We start from the raw sequence: 16151 nt of genomic DNA, 5'->3' as shown, positions 1-16151 counted from the left end.
TATGAGTGTCATGTGTGTGGTGCGTGGCGTGTGACTGTGTGGCGAGTGCAGTGTGTGGGGTGTGTGGTGTATGAGTGTGGTGTGTGGTGTGTGGTGTGTGTGATGTGTGGTGTATGAGTGTCATGTGTGTGGTGTGTGGTGAGTGTCATGTGTGCCGGGTGTGTGACTGTGTGGTGTATGAGTGTCATGTGTGCGGTGTGTGGTGCGTGGCGTCTGACTGCGTGGCGAGCGCGGTGTGCGGGGTGTGACGTCCGTCGCCCACAGGCGCAGGCCGGCGCAGCCCTGTCCCTGCCGAGCAGGCGCCGCGTCTCTGGGACCGCAGAGCCGCGGCCCGCGGGAGCGAGGAGGAGCCGAGCAGCGGCGCGAGCTGGGACTTCGCATCTGACACGGGAGGACCCGGTCCGTGGGCGCGTGGTGGGGACACTGCGAGTCCCGGGACTTTTCCGGGGACTTGGTGTGGGGCGGTTGGAGCCGCGAGGCCCTGGAGCTCGGGCTGTCCTGGGACAGCAGGGCTGGTCCCGTGCTGAGGACGCGGGGCGCCCTGGCGGTGCGGCTCGGTCGCAGGGGGCACGTGGCCCTCGGCCGCCCGGGCGCTGGGACCCCGGCCCCGCCTCCCCGCGGCTCGGGCCGCAGCCGCCGCCCAGGTGCAGCCGCCGGGCGTCCCCGCGCGCCCCTCGCCCGCCCGCGACTTCCTGGTTTGCGGAAGGTGCCGCGGCGCCGGCGCACGAACTGCGAGGCCGGCTGCGGGGGCTGCGGGGGCGGCGGAGAGGGGCCGGCCACGCCGCTGCTGTCGCGGAGGCTTTGGGGGGTGGGGGGCGGGCAGGCGCCGGGGGCGCAGCGGACGTGGGCCCGCCGCCACCGCCACCGCCGCGGCCGTGAGGAGCCCCCTGCCCGGCGGCGCGACCCCGGCGCCCGGGGCAGCGGCTTCCAGGCCGGCGGGTCGGCGCTGCCCGGGCGCGGCGGTGGGAGCGCCGGCGTCGCCGCGTCGGGGGGGAGGGGCGGCCGCGGCGCCGCCCGCTGAGGGGACCGGCCTGTCCCGGGTGTGTCCGGCGGGACGGTCGCTGCCCTGTGAGGCTCCGGGAGGGAGGAGCGTTGAGGTGGAGCGGTCGCTATTTGAAGCGCTTTCTGAGCATCCAGGTCACCGTGTCTTTCTGACTTGCATTGACCAGTGTGTCGCGGCTGTTCCTTCTGCAGTTTCTTCTCGTTAACTTGGCCTCTGACGTTTGTGGACGAGGCGCCGGGTCTGCACGGTGCCCGCAAATGCCACGCGACTAGACGGCACTTTGTGTGTGCGCTACAGTATCCGTCAGTGGCTATGTTACTTCAGGAGATTGGGTAAAAAGCGGTTTAATGACGATGGTGACTTTGTTTCTAGGTGTCTCGGAGGCGTGAGCTGCGCATTTCCCTCCTGAAACTCCGGGGAGAATCCCCCTCCCCGCCGCCTCCCGCCGCCCGCGCCCCGTGAGCTCGTGTGTTCCCGTCACTGGGAACGGCCTTTCGGATCTCACAGAAGCATGACTGAACCAATGTTTAACTTTTACCCCTAAGAGAGGTACTAAAGGGCATTAGGCAAATAGGAAAATTGTGTCATTTGGAACTGTTTTCATTGTTTGACAGCTGGTGGAAAGGGGGAGTAAGTCCACCTGGGAGGCTGCAGAAGGAATCAGAGTTGAGATTTTTTCCCACTGAAACCGGTTAATGGTGGGAGGGCTGAGGAAATGTGTATCTGTGAATTAATTTATATGGCTTGTCACTTTCTATGTTTCTAGATCATGTCTTGTAACAAAAATTTTCTAAAAATCAGTATTTATTTAGAAGTCAGAGCTGGCTTTATTTTCTTGAAGGAGGTACGTGTTAAAAACAGCCAATGTGTAATACAGAGACACTAAAGTCTCATCAGCAGGAATAACTGAAAGATGGTAACACTTTGGACTTGTGGTATCAGACTAGGCCTATTTTTACCCTCTGATGGAAAGAGAGATAAAACAGAACTCTGTTTTGAAAAAAAAGTGTCTTGATAGATTTCAATTTACAATTTGAAATTTAACCAATGAATAGGTTAAATGTGTGGCAAGTTAGTAAAAACAGTAAGTTCTGACTGATGCAAATCAGCCTTACAGTTTGTAGCGGGAAAATTTAATCTGGGGGCTGATGTCCAGTTTCCCCAATGATAATTGGTATGAAAGAAGTCTTTTTTTGTTATCTTTCGAGTCTCTGAATAGTTTGCTACTTTAAACATGCCTAAGTACCGTAAATACATCTCAAGGAAAGTATACGCAAAGTATCCCATTCGTGGACCTTTACAAATGTCCTATGGTGATCTATTAATAGAACGTGGCAGGTGGAGCCAGGTATTCGTCATTTACACTCAGATTGCAAGTCCTTGGAAGAAAGGCTGAGAGCTTGTGTTAAGCTCCATTGGCAGGATCTAAAAACACTTAGGGACACACTGGCCTTCCAATTTTGGATGCAATAAGATAAAAGCGATGATTTGCATTTATACAGCACTTGATTTATAATGTAATTGCCCATATATTATTTGACTTGTAATACAATTATTCTGTGAAGTGGACAAGGCACTTTATTTTTTTTTTTAAGGTAAGAAAATAGTCTCAGAGGTTAAATGCTTTGCCCCAAGTCTCAGATCTCAGCTCCTAAATATCAGTAATCTTAAATTTCTAATCTGAGAAACATTTTCATTGTTATTTCTGCTATACTGTAGTCATATAGTTACATTTAATATGTAGAGGTAAGAACAAGATTAGTCTTAGAATTAAGAAAATACAAGCTTTATGGAGATGCTTATTTGTTATAGGAAATAAATATAACAAAGTTTTTTTTTTTTTTTTTTAGGGCCAATCCAGAAAGAACCTTTGACTTGGTATTGAAAGTGAAATGTCATGCCTCTGAAAATGAAGGTATGTGTGTTCTGTAAATTCTTCAAATAACTGATTGAGTCAGTCAAAGCAAGTGTTAACATTGTGGAGTACTGGAACATGATAGTATCAGAAAATAATAGTACTAAATGTGTATTCTGCATTGAGTGTCTCAGGTTTCTGGTAGTAACATAGATGCTAGGTCTTTGCCTTGGGGATATAGAAATCATGAATGTTATCTGTGCAGCTTGAATTTCAGGTGTGTGTTAAGCCCATATAACTTACAACTCAACTTTACCATGATTCATTGATAAAGTTACTGTTAGTTTTGGGAAAGGGTTTGTCTTTTCATTTTCTTTCATTTGTGTTTGAAAATTTAGCATCTTTTTAAAAACATTAAGGCAGATTCTCTGCCAGTATCAACGGAAGCTACACCAATTCCCTTCTAATGTTTCTGGAATGCAGAATGTAGACTGAGTAGCCCCTTGGGCTGGATTTACTTCAGTGGCATAGCACTTTCAGAGAGAGAGAAACAATGGCGTCACATTACTTGGAAGGGTTTCAGTTGTCAGTTCTGTATGATTTCCTGAAAATATGAGAGTATAGTACTTTAATATCATGATTGTTATAATTTCCCCCCACATTTGCTATATTGTACATGTGCATGTGTGTGTGTGGGCATGGGTAGCAGACAAGAATGAAGAATGTCTCCTTGCTTATTCTTCTAATATTTCTTTGCATGGTGCATCTTCATGGATATCTCCAGTGTAGGACCTTCCTTGTAGTGCACTCAGATCCTGGATAGCATGATGGTTAAGTGTGGGGTTTTGTGGAGACTAGTGGGCTATCCTAAAGCCTTGGTGGAAAGTTTACTGACACTCTTATCTCCAGAAACCAGCCAGCAATTATCTTCTCTTAAGCAGTTTAGAGCTGTACACCTTAAAATAGAGGAGCCCCACCCAGCTGTGGTGAAATGGGCACAGCTAATTTTAGGTAGGAAGTCACCCACATTTCTGGCTCCACCAGCCCTGCCTGCTGCACCTCTGGCCTATTTGAACTGCTGCTGTTGTCAGGTATGTCCACGGGCAGAGAGTGATCCTAAGTTGCAGGGAACATTCTCTGATTAAAGAAGTTATTTTGTGTTGTCCTACATGGAGTAAAGTTTGTCCATTTGCATTCTTTGCAGGCCCAATGAAGTCCTCTTTGCAGAATGGGTACTCAAATGGATATATTATTTTTTCAGTTCCAGTTTAAATCTATTCTGTAGTGTATTTGTTATGAATTAATCTTGAAAATAATCATAGCATTACCTAAGGTGTGTGGAATAATGCTCACCTGATGTTGTTGGTAAAATAGGCTGAATTCATTTGGAAAATGTGGATTTTCCATAACTTTAAATTCATGCTAAAGTGATCTTGAAAGATAGATCAGTCTGCCTTATATAACATTCAATCTATGCACGAGTAAGAGAGGTTGTTACCTTTTCATAAAGACTTGTGAGTGGTTTACTCCCTCCTTCCTCCCTTCACCGGTTCCTACTGTTCATGAACTAGTCATTCCAGTTTGTATCTTCTATTCCTGCCATGCTTTTATTACTGTCTTTCTGCTGTTACTGTTTAAATCACTAGTTTTTAGAAACATCTTCATGTGTATTTTAAGTTTATCCAGCTTAGTAAAATTTGAAATATAATAAATGATTAAAGTAAGCAATTTTGGTTTCTCTAGGTTGCGATTAATACATTCTATATGGCTAATTGGCACAAAATTCTAAAGATTTTTTTTAAAAGCTAAACTCACCCATGCAAAAACCAGTAACCTTTCTTCTTTTGAAGAAGGACTTAAGTAGTATGATAACTAATATTTTAGTGTCTAACAAGTTACAACTTTTTGTGCCCTAAAAGTAATGCTATCTGTAAAAGTAAAATTTTATGTTGAATTGAGTGTTTATGTAATGTTTTCTCAATTTTCTGTTTTATCGCTAAATCTTAAATGGATAAAGTGCAGAAATTATTTAAAAAGTTATTGGAATATTCCTATTTAACTGTCAGTACTTATTTTTTTTTTTTGTTTTTTGAGACAGGGTCTTGCTCTGTCGCCCAGGCTAAAGTGCAGTGGCATCATCATAGCTCACTGCAACCTCAAACTCCTGGGCTCAAGTGATCCTCGTGCCTCAGCCTCCTGAGTAGCTGGGACTACAGGTGCGTGCTACCACGCCCGGGTAATTTTTCTGTTTTTTGTAGAGATGAGGTCTCATGCATGCTCAGGCTCATCTCGAACTCCTGGCCTCAACCACTCTTCCTGTCTTGGCCTCCCAAAGTGCTAGATGTGAGCCACTATACCCGGCCCTTAGACTGTTATTTTCATCTGCATTCAAAGCTGGGTCACTAACTGTGTCCAAGTTTAAGCCACAGGACAGGCAAGAGAAATACTTAAGGGAAGAAATTTCTTAGGCAAGGTAGGGGAAAATTTGATACGTTACTTTCCTTGCTAAGAACTTAGTCACACAGTGATACTACTTAGGTATAAGGGAGATTGGAAAATGTCATCTTTAACTTTATGACCAAGTGCTGAGGGAAAAGGGAAAAAACATTTAAGTAGATCAACGGTCATTTGGCCACTCATGCCTGTACTGAATCGGCATCTTGTATGATTTTAGGAGCTCACCCCAGTCCAAGCAGCTTGGACACGTTATTGGCCCAAACTTGTTTTTTGTTCTTCCTTTTGTTTTTCATCCTTCACCTCTGATGCAAACCCGTACTTATCTAATTTCTAAACTTAAGCTGCTGTACGTATCAATGGATTTAAAAAGAGACAGCAGGGAAGAATGGTGGGAATGGAGTTACTCTTTGTGCTAATTCTAGCTCAGCTGGCCAAAAATGGCCAGTTACATTTGTAGTAGAAAAGCACTTAAAACTGTGAACAAGCTTCATAAAAGTGTCACATATTAGCTAAAAATTAGTTCTTACAGGAAAAACCTTGACTGGCCTCCATCATGCCATAGCATTCTCTTTTGTAGCCTTCCGTTATGTTTCTCCCATATTTTCTTCTTCCTTTTCTTCCCTTGTGCTTCATTTATTCTCAGAATGATTTATTTCTAACATTAAGCTTTCTTAAATTTTTAGAAGTTGGAAAGTTAATATATTTTATCATAAGCCAGATCAAATTTAAATTTTTAAAGGAAGCATTGAAATTCTTGATTTTTGGTTTGTTGGAGGAAGTGACTATACAGAAGTACTTTCAAATAAGAATGTTTTGTTATAAAGCATTCTTGTTTCCAAAGTTAAGTTACTCTATAAAATAATTAATTTTTCTATTAACTATGATAGTAGTCTAATGCTGATGGATGTATTAATATATAGTATATTTATGAGTATATATGCATACTTACTGATGGAAATTTGGAAAATAAAGACATGCATATACAAGAAAATATAAATCATGCCTAATCCCATATTCTAGAAATTACCATTGGTAAATGTTTCCTTCATGTCTTGAACGTACATACAATATTGATTTTTAAGAGTCATGGTTAATTGGTTGTCTCTTTTCCATCATTTTACTTAGGCATAATTCATGGACAGAAAAGATATTTAATGATAGGCATGATAGATCTATTTAATCTTAGGTTTTGTACCATTCTGTTAACTATTATACATATATAGATTTAACTAAATTTATTTTCTTATATTTTTCTGTTTTATCAAATGTTCCTTTTAATTTTGTTAAATTTTGTATACATTTTTTTTCTACAGAAGTAGGAATGAAATATTTAACATTTCCTGCCAGTCATTGCTTATGCATTTTGTTCCAAAGTCCTCAATTTAAATGGTGTTCTTTGCCAGGCTTAGATTTTCATGTGACTCTTTTTTTTTTTTTTTGAGACAGAGTCTCACTTTGTTGCCCGGGCTAGAGTGAGTGCCGTGGCATCAGCCTAGCTCACAGCAACCTAAAACTCCTGGGCTCAAGCGATCCTACTGCCTCAGGCTCCCGAGTAGCTGGGACTACAGGCGTGTGCCAACATGCCCAGCTAATTTTTTCTATATATACTTTTTTTTTAGTTGTCCAGATAATTTATTTCTATTTCTAGTAGAGACGGGGGTCTTGCTCAGACTGGTCTCGAACTCCTGACCTTGAGCAATCCACCTGCCTCGGCCTCCCAGAGGGCTAGGATTACAGGTGTGAGCCACCGCGCCCGGCCAATTTTCATGTGACTCTTAAAAGAATAGCACATACTTCTCCAAATCAGACATCTGCTATGTATAAGCATTGATTTTTTTTTTCCTCATAAGAATAAATTTATTTCTTTTGTGAAGTTTGTTGGTCATGACCTATTGAAGTTGTCAGGCTAATCATCATTATGGGTTAAAAAAGGGCATGTTTATATTTCTCCTAAAATTTGGGGAATCAATTTATATTACTGTATGAACTATGTAACCCATGATTTATTCTTGAATTCTGAATACTATAGTCAGTGGTTGCACTCTTACCTCTCATGAATTCCTATCCATTGTAGCCTTTTGAACTATTCTGATTATTCTGCACAGTTTATTTTTTACATTATTCATGTTAAATATTATGGAAAATTTTGAAAAAAGGAAAAAGATTCTTTTTATACCAATAACATAAAAATATCTATTTTTGTGCATTTTGTTTCAGATTTCACTATGAGCTTATTTAATATGATTATAATCATATATAATAAGTTTTCACTTAATAATTTTCAGCATTAGTTGTTTCCATGGATGTGAATTATAAGGTTATATTTTAAAAACTGTAGTCCTCCCCACAATCATTGTAAATATTCATGAACTCACCCATAACTTAACATACTTAAGGGAATTGTTTTTCTACTGACATCATATGACCAAATTTAAATTTGTTTAATGTGTTTAACATTTTATAGGTTAAAAAAATTTACAAATAGTTTTTATAAGTATGATTTGTTTTATGTATGACTTTACTTCTGTTTTAAAGCTTTAATTGAATATCTGCTTTTGGTTTACTATTTGTCTTTTGTTCAATATTAAAAACTTGTAAAATATATAAATATTAAGGGATGTGAAAAGATATGACAGTTTTCTTTTGACTTCTGCATTTTGACCAGTTCCTTCAGCGATAAACACAATAGTAAACTTTCTAACGAGAAATATCTAATATAAAAACTGCAAATAAAAAATGGTCTATTGTAACATTTTTGAATGTATCCTTTAGTTAGATTTTTAAGTGCAGGAGATTAGAATGTCATAAATAAGCCTGTGTATTATTTTAAGAGAGCGTATAGAGGAAGGGGTTGTATGTTAGTAAAATACATTTACTGACCCATGTGTGAATTGGTGACCGAGATTGTTAAAGCATTGAGTTCTAAAGGTTTTTCTCTTATCTTTATGTGCAACAATGGAAAGTTTTACCGTGTGGTCACATAACATCTTCATCAGGTTCTCAACAGGATACCTTAGTTAATTTTCAGCTGAGTGCTTGACAAGATTTTCTCTGGCTAGCTGGTTGGGTGAGAGTCTAGACACCGAGAGGCCAGGCTTTCGTTTCCTCACAATCTCATCATTGTGCGTGTTGAGTAGGAGCAGCTTCCTCTGATGTAGGGCTCCAGGCACAAACAAGGAAGACAAAGACACAGCTTTTGTTCTCCAAGAGAGGAGCTAATCCCACTGCTGCACACTGTGAAAAACCTTTTATAAAGAGAGGAAAAAAAACTTTCCTGGAAGGTGAAGGGTTAACAGTTTAACCTCTGACCGCAAAATAAGCCAGTAAGAGGGGAAAAGTGTTGGGTAAGGTAGAAGAGCAGGAGAAACACTCATCGAGGTCTGTGTGTTGTGTTTATGAAAACAGGTCAAGCAGATGACTGTCAGCGATGGATACTTGAGTTCTGATAGTACACATGTATTTCCAACTGTGTCTTTTGACTTACAGTACTTAAGCATATATTTAAACTTCTTAATTTGGAAAGTATATGTTGCAGGCCACACTATAAATGCAGGAAACAATAGATATGTAATGTTTGTCTTTTGCTCTTTTTCCCTAATTAAAAAGCTGCATTACGGACTTTTGTCAAGGTATGAATATTTATTTCATTATACGAGAATAAAATCTGGATCCTTTTTATTCATTTTTCCCCAGTTTCCTTATTTAATATGATCGTGTATCTCTGCAGAAATAGAAAAGTTGGGTAGAGCACGTCTCTGGTACATATTAAGACTCCTATTTGGTCTGTGGCATTTTGGTGCCTATTCTGTTAGTACATACAGGTCTTCAGGTGGTCAGTGTTGTTATGAAATAGTATACAAGTCCAGGTAGGAGATGGTTGTAGTTCTAGTGTAAAAAGAATTTGGAGATTTCTGTCTGATCTTATATTGATATTAATGTTATCAATACTGAGAATTTAGTTATAATCCATTTAGAACTGATGGAAGTTAAGGTGCTAATCCCTGTGTCACCTGCTGGCTTGGACCTATCGATCTGGACCAATTGCTTCTCCTTCTCCTGTCAATCAGATATCAGTCTTGAACAATAATTAAGGTTTTCTGCACTTGGGCTCTTTGCTTGGCTGTGTTAATGTATGTAACTTATTCCTGAGAGTAACCACGTGTAGATGTGGGTGAGCAGCTGCTTGTGTTGTATTGTTTGCGGCTGTTCTAAGGTGCAGGATGCTGTGGTGTCATCTTGTGATGACTCTCCTCTTGCTCTGACTCCCTTTGGTAGTATGAGGCGCTTGTTCCCGTGGTTGCCTCGTTTCACTTTTACTCTGAAAAACAGAAAAGGAGAAAGAGGGGGAGAAACAGAGGCTAGAGATTGTGCTGGCTATCCAGTGATAAAGAGGTAAGGGCGAAGAAAAAGGGTAGAAAGTAGAAGGTGGCAGTGAGCTGAAGGAAAGAGACAAGAGGTGAAACACGTGAAATGTACACGTTAGGTCGGAGTAGGCGGTGAGCTACTGTGCAGCGCTCTAAGTTTTCAGCTAATAAATAGTTGATGAAAATTTGATAAGGAATCATTCCTTAAGACAGAAGTACGCAAGGATGGTGTAAAACAAGTGACCAGACTTAGGAAGGTCCTGGGGGTGGAATGAGGTAGATTTATGTGAAGATAAAGAAAAAATAACAGCCAGTCATTTTGCCTCATGCATTATCTCCATTCACCATGGCCAAATGTCTGCATCTGTGTCTTACCATTTTCCCCCTTTTGCCTGACAGTACTGAATATGATGATAGTTAATGACGTAAGGCTTCCGAAGTGTCAGGCGCTGTTCTAGGCAATGTGTGTATGTAGGCTCACATGGTATTCATGAAATGTTTAATTATTTTTCCCAACATAAAATTAGGTGATTTTTTTTTCATAAAAATTCTAGCTTTTCTTGAAAAATCACAGTGTCTGTCAACACTGGGCCCACTTTCCACGTGGCTGGAGCTGGATGATGCTGCCTTCTTGAGAAGGGGTCTGGGGTCTCTTTTTTACTGCATCCTTGTGTTGTTTCCTGCAGGCTCACTGCACTGATTTACACCACCTGCATCTATATGTGTGGGTACACCTGTGTGCTCTAAAGGCATTTCACCTTGAAATCTTTTTCTCCCTTGTACCTATAAAGAGGGAATATATTTATGTAACAAATAAATAATTATACCTTGACTTTTTCATAGGTTTTAAAGAAGATCTTAATTTTTTAAAAGCTTATGCGACATTTAAACATGATTTTATGCTGTTTTCTAAATTCTTTGTGTTATGCCTGTGCTTCTCCACATGGAGTCTGGGGGGCTGTGGGGATCCTCTGGAGTCCTTCGGGGGTTCTGTGAGGTCAGAACTATTTTCATGATAATCCTGATATGTTATTAGCCTTTTTTACTCCCATTTTCACAAGTAGGTGGTGGACTTTTCTATAGGCTTTGGGATGAAGTTATTGCTCCAATGACTGATGAAGTGTGTACTTGGGACAGTAAACATCATTTGCAGTAACTCACCTAAACAGTAGTTCTTTGATGACCTCAGTGATATCTAAGAGTAAAAATAATTCCTGAGACCAAAAAGTTTGAGAACTTGTGTTCAACGTTATGGAGGCTAACTAAAACACATCAGCAGCCAATGTCCAAGGACAATTCTGCATAATTACTATTTATTCTATGTAATTACTGTTTAATTGACCATTTATTTCTTGAAGCGTGGTGCTTTCTTAATTAGTGATGGCTTTACCCTGTTCATTTGCTTGTTATCTTTAGTGAAAACATATAAGGGTGGAACACTTGACTCTCTTTGATATCAACAAGTATTTGATTCATTATATTGCCTTTAAATCAGAATTGATCAGACTTATATTAAAGTAGGCTAGCTACTTAAAATAAGCACGTTGATATAAGTAAATTAATGTCATGAGATTTACTCTGAAAAAAGTGATATGATAGGGAAGAATTTTATATGCATTATATATTTCCATTGGCTGGAAGGAATGAAAAATAAATTCCATGAAAAAAATTGAAAAGACTGCTTTTATGAAGTATACAGAAAAAATGAAAAACATGATTTCTGCCTTCAGGATCTTTATTTAAGTGAGGAAATATAAAATAGTTAAGTAGAAGTGTAAGGCAGTATAACATATTTCAAAATAACTGGCTTAGATGATATGTATTGCCTGGAAGTGAGACCGTCCGTGAGGTTGCAGTGTTTTGGGAAGGCCTCACAGCAGTGGTCCAGAACAGAGCAAAGAATTTGGAGATACAGATAAAAGTGAACATAGTATTTGAGGAAGGGGGTACAGCATGTATTGAAGTATGAGTAAATCCTTGGAATTTGTCATTTTATGTACGTGAAAGACTGGATGCCTGGATTGAATAGAAAATTTATATTGGAATGTAGAGGGAAATAAATTTTAGGTAGGATGGAATTGGGTCAGAAGTGCCAAGTTTGCTACATTGACTGGTCTTAATATGTAGAGTTATTTATTGTGTTAAAATTTGAATATTCTACTTGAGGTATTAAATACCAACATAGATTGAGGAATTGGGTTTTCTCAGTGTAAGCAGTGAGAAGCCACTGAATATTTTTCTTTGAACAGGGGCATAATAACATTATTTTAGGCTGGGTGTGGGGTGGCTCATACCTATAATCTCAGCACCCTGGGAGGCCAAGGCAGGAGGATGGCTTGAGTCCAGGAGTTCAAGGCTCTAGTTAGCTATGATTGTGCCAGTGCACTTCAGCCTGGGCAACAGAGCGAGACCCTGTTTCTAAAAACCAAGACAAAGGACAACACTATTTTAAGGAATTAATTTAGTGGCAGTGGGATGAGAAGAGCTAAGTGTCAGCCAGACTAGTTAGTAAGAATTTAGAGTAGGGTTAGAATATGACAGAAGAGGAATGGATGAGAACTACATTTCAAAGGAAGAACTAACATGATTAGCAGCCGATTAGATGTAGAGGATGAAGAAGGTGTGTTAAGGCTGATTCTGAGATTTTCAGCTTTGGTGCCTGGGTTTCATTAGTAGAGTGAGAAGGGTATGATCAGTTTAGACACTAAGGGAATGGTGTAATGAAGTCATTGGAAAAATTTGGCTTAAGATACGAAATTTTGCTTTATGCTTATGAACATCTATAAAAAACACTAATGTTTTACATGTGGAATTATGTATTATGTTGTAGTTTTGAGTCTAGTTTGAAACACCTGAAGCTTGAAAAAAGGCTGAAATTTTTTTTTTTTTTTCCAGAAAGATTGAGGTAGTTGTTCCCAACCAGCGCTACACATTAGAATCACCTGGGGAGTTTTAAACAAAAATTAATTGCAGACATTTAGTATGGTATGGGATCGGGTAAAGAGGCCACCTTTTTCTTTTTTAAATGATGTTCCTTAGGCAATTTAATGAACAGAAAGGGTTGAGAACCACCACATTTATGTAGAGGAAATAATTTGTGAGATACGGGAAATAGAGTTTCAGTAACAGCTTTTGGGTTTGTTTTAAATTACATGTGGTGATGTTCCAGCTTTTCAACAAGAGAGAAAAGAGTTAAGTTCTCTTGTGAGAGATTTAGTTGGACATGGGGAAGAATTTTTATTTATTTTTTAAAAATTTTTATTGATTTGTGGGGTACGTGTGCAGATTTGTTACATGGACATATTGCATAGTGGTGAAGTCTGGGCTTTTTATGTCACCTTCACCCAGTGAGTGTATTTAGTACCCATTAGGTAATTTCTCATCTCCCACCCCTCTCCCACCTCCCACCTTCCACCCCCCTGCCCCTCCGAGTCTCCAGTGTCTGTTCTACTGGGAAGAACTTTTTAAGACTGGTCAAGTGAGGCCATGGGAGTAGAGAAGGGACAAAGGAATCTGTAACTGGTTGTGATCAATTAGTTGTAAATACCACTGCACTCAGACCATCCTACTGGGAAGAACTTTGAACCATTAGATTTATTGGACACTGCAGGAGGGAAACTTGGGAGGTTCGTGGTAGTGTGTGTGCGGAGTGTAAATGGATACACCCAGTTTGGTGTAATGTGAAGGAGCCGGACACGCAGGGAGAGGGAACAAGGCCTCTTGTGACCCCTCTAGCCTATAATCTCCAGTACATGGTTATTTTCATAGGTAAACTCACGTGACAAATAATCCGTGTGAAATTGTGTTTGCTCTTGCAGTCTGTGTATTATAGAAGTAGAATTCAGTCTAGTTGGCCTCAAAACCAGATCACTGTTTTCTATTCTCAATACCTAGCAAGGTCTTTCTAATATAATTCCCAATAACTTGATATTATGTGTTTTAAGAAAAATGAGTGAAAATTACTCTAGGAGTTAATAATTGGTAAGCATGTTCAGACTAACAGCTTTCTGTCCCTACAAGGAAATGATTCTTTTTGCCAATATCAGTGTTATATTTACCAATCATAATATTGACCTCAAAGGTTAATGGTATAAACTCATTATTAGTTAAGGAAGATGCTATCAGGGAAGATTTTAGAATTAAAAAAATGCTTAATTAGTAACAGTGAAATATTTGTTCACATCTCTACTTCTTTCATAGTATAGCAAGAGAGACCTGAAATATAATACCTGGGTTATGCTTGTTTTGCTTATCATTGTACTTTGTCATTAACAAGTTTCTTAATTTTATCATAGATATTTTAAAAGTGTTGCCCACAAGTCCATAGGCATCACTAACTTGAGGGTGGAGATGACACATTGAAATTCAGACTCAGTTGTTGCAGCTTGACGACCTTTATCTGAGCGCCTTCTGGGTCTTAGTCCAGTTTGAGGTGTTCACTTTGGTCCCTATGTCCATGGTCCCCCAGGGGTGTCTCACAGGTGCTGAGGAATCGCTCGTCTCCCTCAGCTGCTGTGCCTCATGCCTGTCCCTGCAGTCGTCTCCGTATGACTGACGCAGTCGTCTCTCCAGACCTTGCTTGGTGCTCCACCAGGATGATGCTGGTGACGCTGGCTGGTGCTGGCAGGGACGCGTGCCATCACCTTCGAGCACTGTTTGAAGTGCACCCTGTGTCACTGCTACTGCTCTTGTCACCTGGGCTGCCATTCGTGATGGTGTTGCTGGTCCTTTGTACTTTCAGCGCCACTTGATCCTTCACAGCCCGGACTGTGAGTCCAGTCCCTGCGGAGTAGGGAGGCAGCTTCTTATGGTCTGTGTTGAAGTTCTGCAGACCTAAAGCTCATTAGTCATTCTATGAAACACTTTCCACAGTGCCCGCTTGCTGACAAGGTCCCTGAGTTAGATCAGGTTCATAAACACCCGCTGTAATCCACTGGGAGAGTTTCCCTCTGACTCATAGGCCTCTATTGCTCTTGGGATGAATTCTGTCTCAGGAGGGTGGATCATCTTATAAATCTTATATTATTTGCTGTCTTCCCTGCTATTTCACCACAGATTGTCAATATATGTCTGAATTCTAGTCCTAGTATCTATAAGGTGAAAGTTCTTTTCCCAGGATGTTCATTTAAAATATTATTTGAATTATTCAGTAGCCTCATACCTGGGCTCATTATTTTGTCACTTTTCAGTTTATGCTCAACACAGAAGCCAGAGTGATCCTGTTGAAATATGTGAGACCATGTTACCTCTCTGCTCAAACTGTTCTGTGGCTTCCTTTCCCAGAGTTCAAGGCAAGTTCTTCTTTATGACTCTTAAGGTTCTTTATGTTCTCCTTGTTTCCTCTTATCTTTCTGGCTTCATCTAGTCTCCTTTTTTCATTTAATACTGTATTTTGTACATTTTTTTTCATATGAGCAAATGTAATTTTTTCAAGACTGTAATCTTTTTCAGGGCTGTATAGTATGTCATAGAATAATAATAATATAACCATTTTCATATTGATGGACATTTAAAGTTATTTCTAAAACTTTGTCAATTACAAACAGTGCTTCAATAAACATTGTTGTATATATTGGTCTGCATACATGAAATATATGATTTCTTGCATTTTACACTTTCCTTAGGGAGAATTATTCTTTTTTCCTGCTGTTACAATCTTTAGACACTCCTTTAGTGAGAATCTGTTCTTGGTGCATGTTTTAGTTTTTGTCTTTCTGAAAATATCTTTATTTTGCCTACATTTCTGTTTACACGGTTTTAAATGACAAGGATACTTTCTTAAAGGTTTTGAATATATTATTCCACTGTCTTCTGGCTTCCATTGCTGCTATTGAGAAGTCTGCTATCAGTGTAATAACGTGTCTATTTTTCTAGTTATCTCTTTTCTCTGTAGGATACTTTTAAAGTTATCGACATCATTTTGTGCTTTGCAACTTTGTTATCAGGCCTCAAATGTCTTTCTTGAGCTCTAGCTTGGGCTTGTTGTGCTTTCTGAATCTGAAGCTTATGTTGTTTGCCAGTTTTGGAAAAATCAGTCTTTATTTCTTCTAATATTATTTTCTTCCCTCCCCCATTACACACACTCCATTCTCTTTGGTCTGATTTTTTAGAACTCTAAATAGATCTGTGTTGTTATTTTGGTCCCCATTTTTCTTAACTTCCTTTAGGTTTCTCACTGTTTTTATCCTTGTGCCTCATTCTGTTTACTATCTTTTGTGTCTGATTTATTTCACTATTTCTCTTCTCAATTTTATAAGATTTGCTATTTATTCTATCCATTGAGCTTTTAATTTCAAAAATTATATTTTTGAAGTTCTAGTTTTCAAAATCTGTCTTTAAAAATCTCTTATTGTTTGCTCATACTTGGAATCCTTATTTTCTTTTTTAAACGTTTTAGATATTTTTATTATATATGTTGTTTCAGATAACTTTAATATCAAAAGCCTTTGAGGCAGGAGCAAAACAAAATATT

At 39.7% G+C, this 16151-nt stretch overlaps 1 long non-coding RNA gene across 6 annotated transcripts in view; it reads left to right on the top strand.

Moving 5' to 3' along the window:
- The first annotated feature begins 298 nt into the window (after positions 1–298).
- Positions 299–16151, top strand: part of LOC123629756 — a 32914-nt gene continuing 17061 nt past the window's right edge. For 2 of the 6 annotated variants that reach the window (XR_006732209.1, XR_006732211.1), the window contains exons 1-2: positions 1043–1552; positions 2854–2918. This is a non-coding gene — a long non-coding RNA (uncharacterized LOC123629756). Of the gene's footprint in view, positions 400–1042; positions 1553–2853; positions 2919–4956; positions 4997–16151 lie in introns of those variants that run through there. The other 4 variants (XR_006732212.1, XR_006732214.1, XR_006732213.1 and 1 more) reach the window with 4 other exon arrangements.

The sequence above is a fragment of the Lemur catta genome, unplaced genomic scaffold (genome assembly GCF_020740605.2).
Source record: "Lemur catta isolate mLemCat1 unplaced genomic scaffold, mLemCat1.pri scaffold_41_ctg1, whole genome shotgun sequence".
In the NCBI taxonomy this organism is placed as follows: domain Eukaryota; kingdom Metazoa; phylum Chordata; class Mammalia; order Primates; family Lemuridae; genus Lemur; species Lemur catta.
The sequence above is the reverse complement of the archived record's forward strand: the minus strand, read 5'-3'. Positions and strand labels throughout refer to the sequence as shown.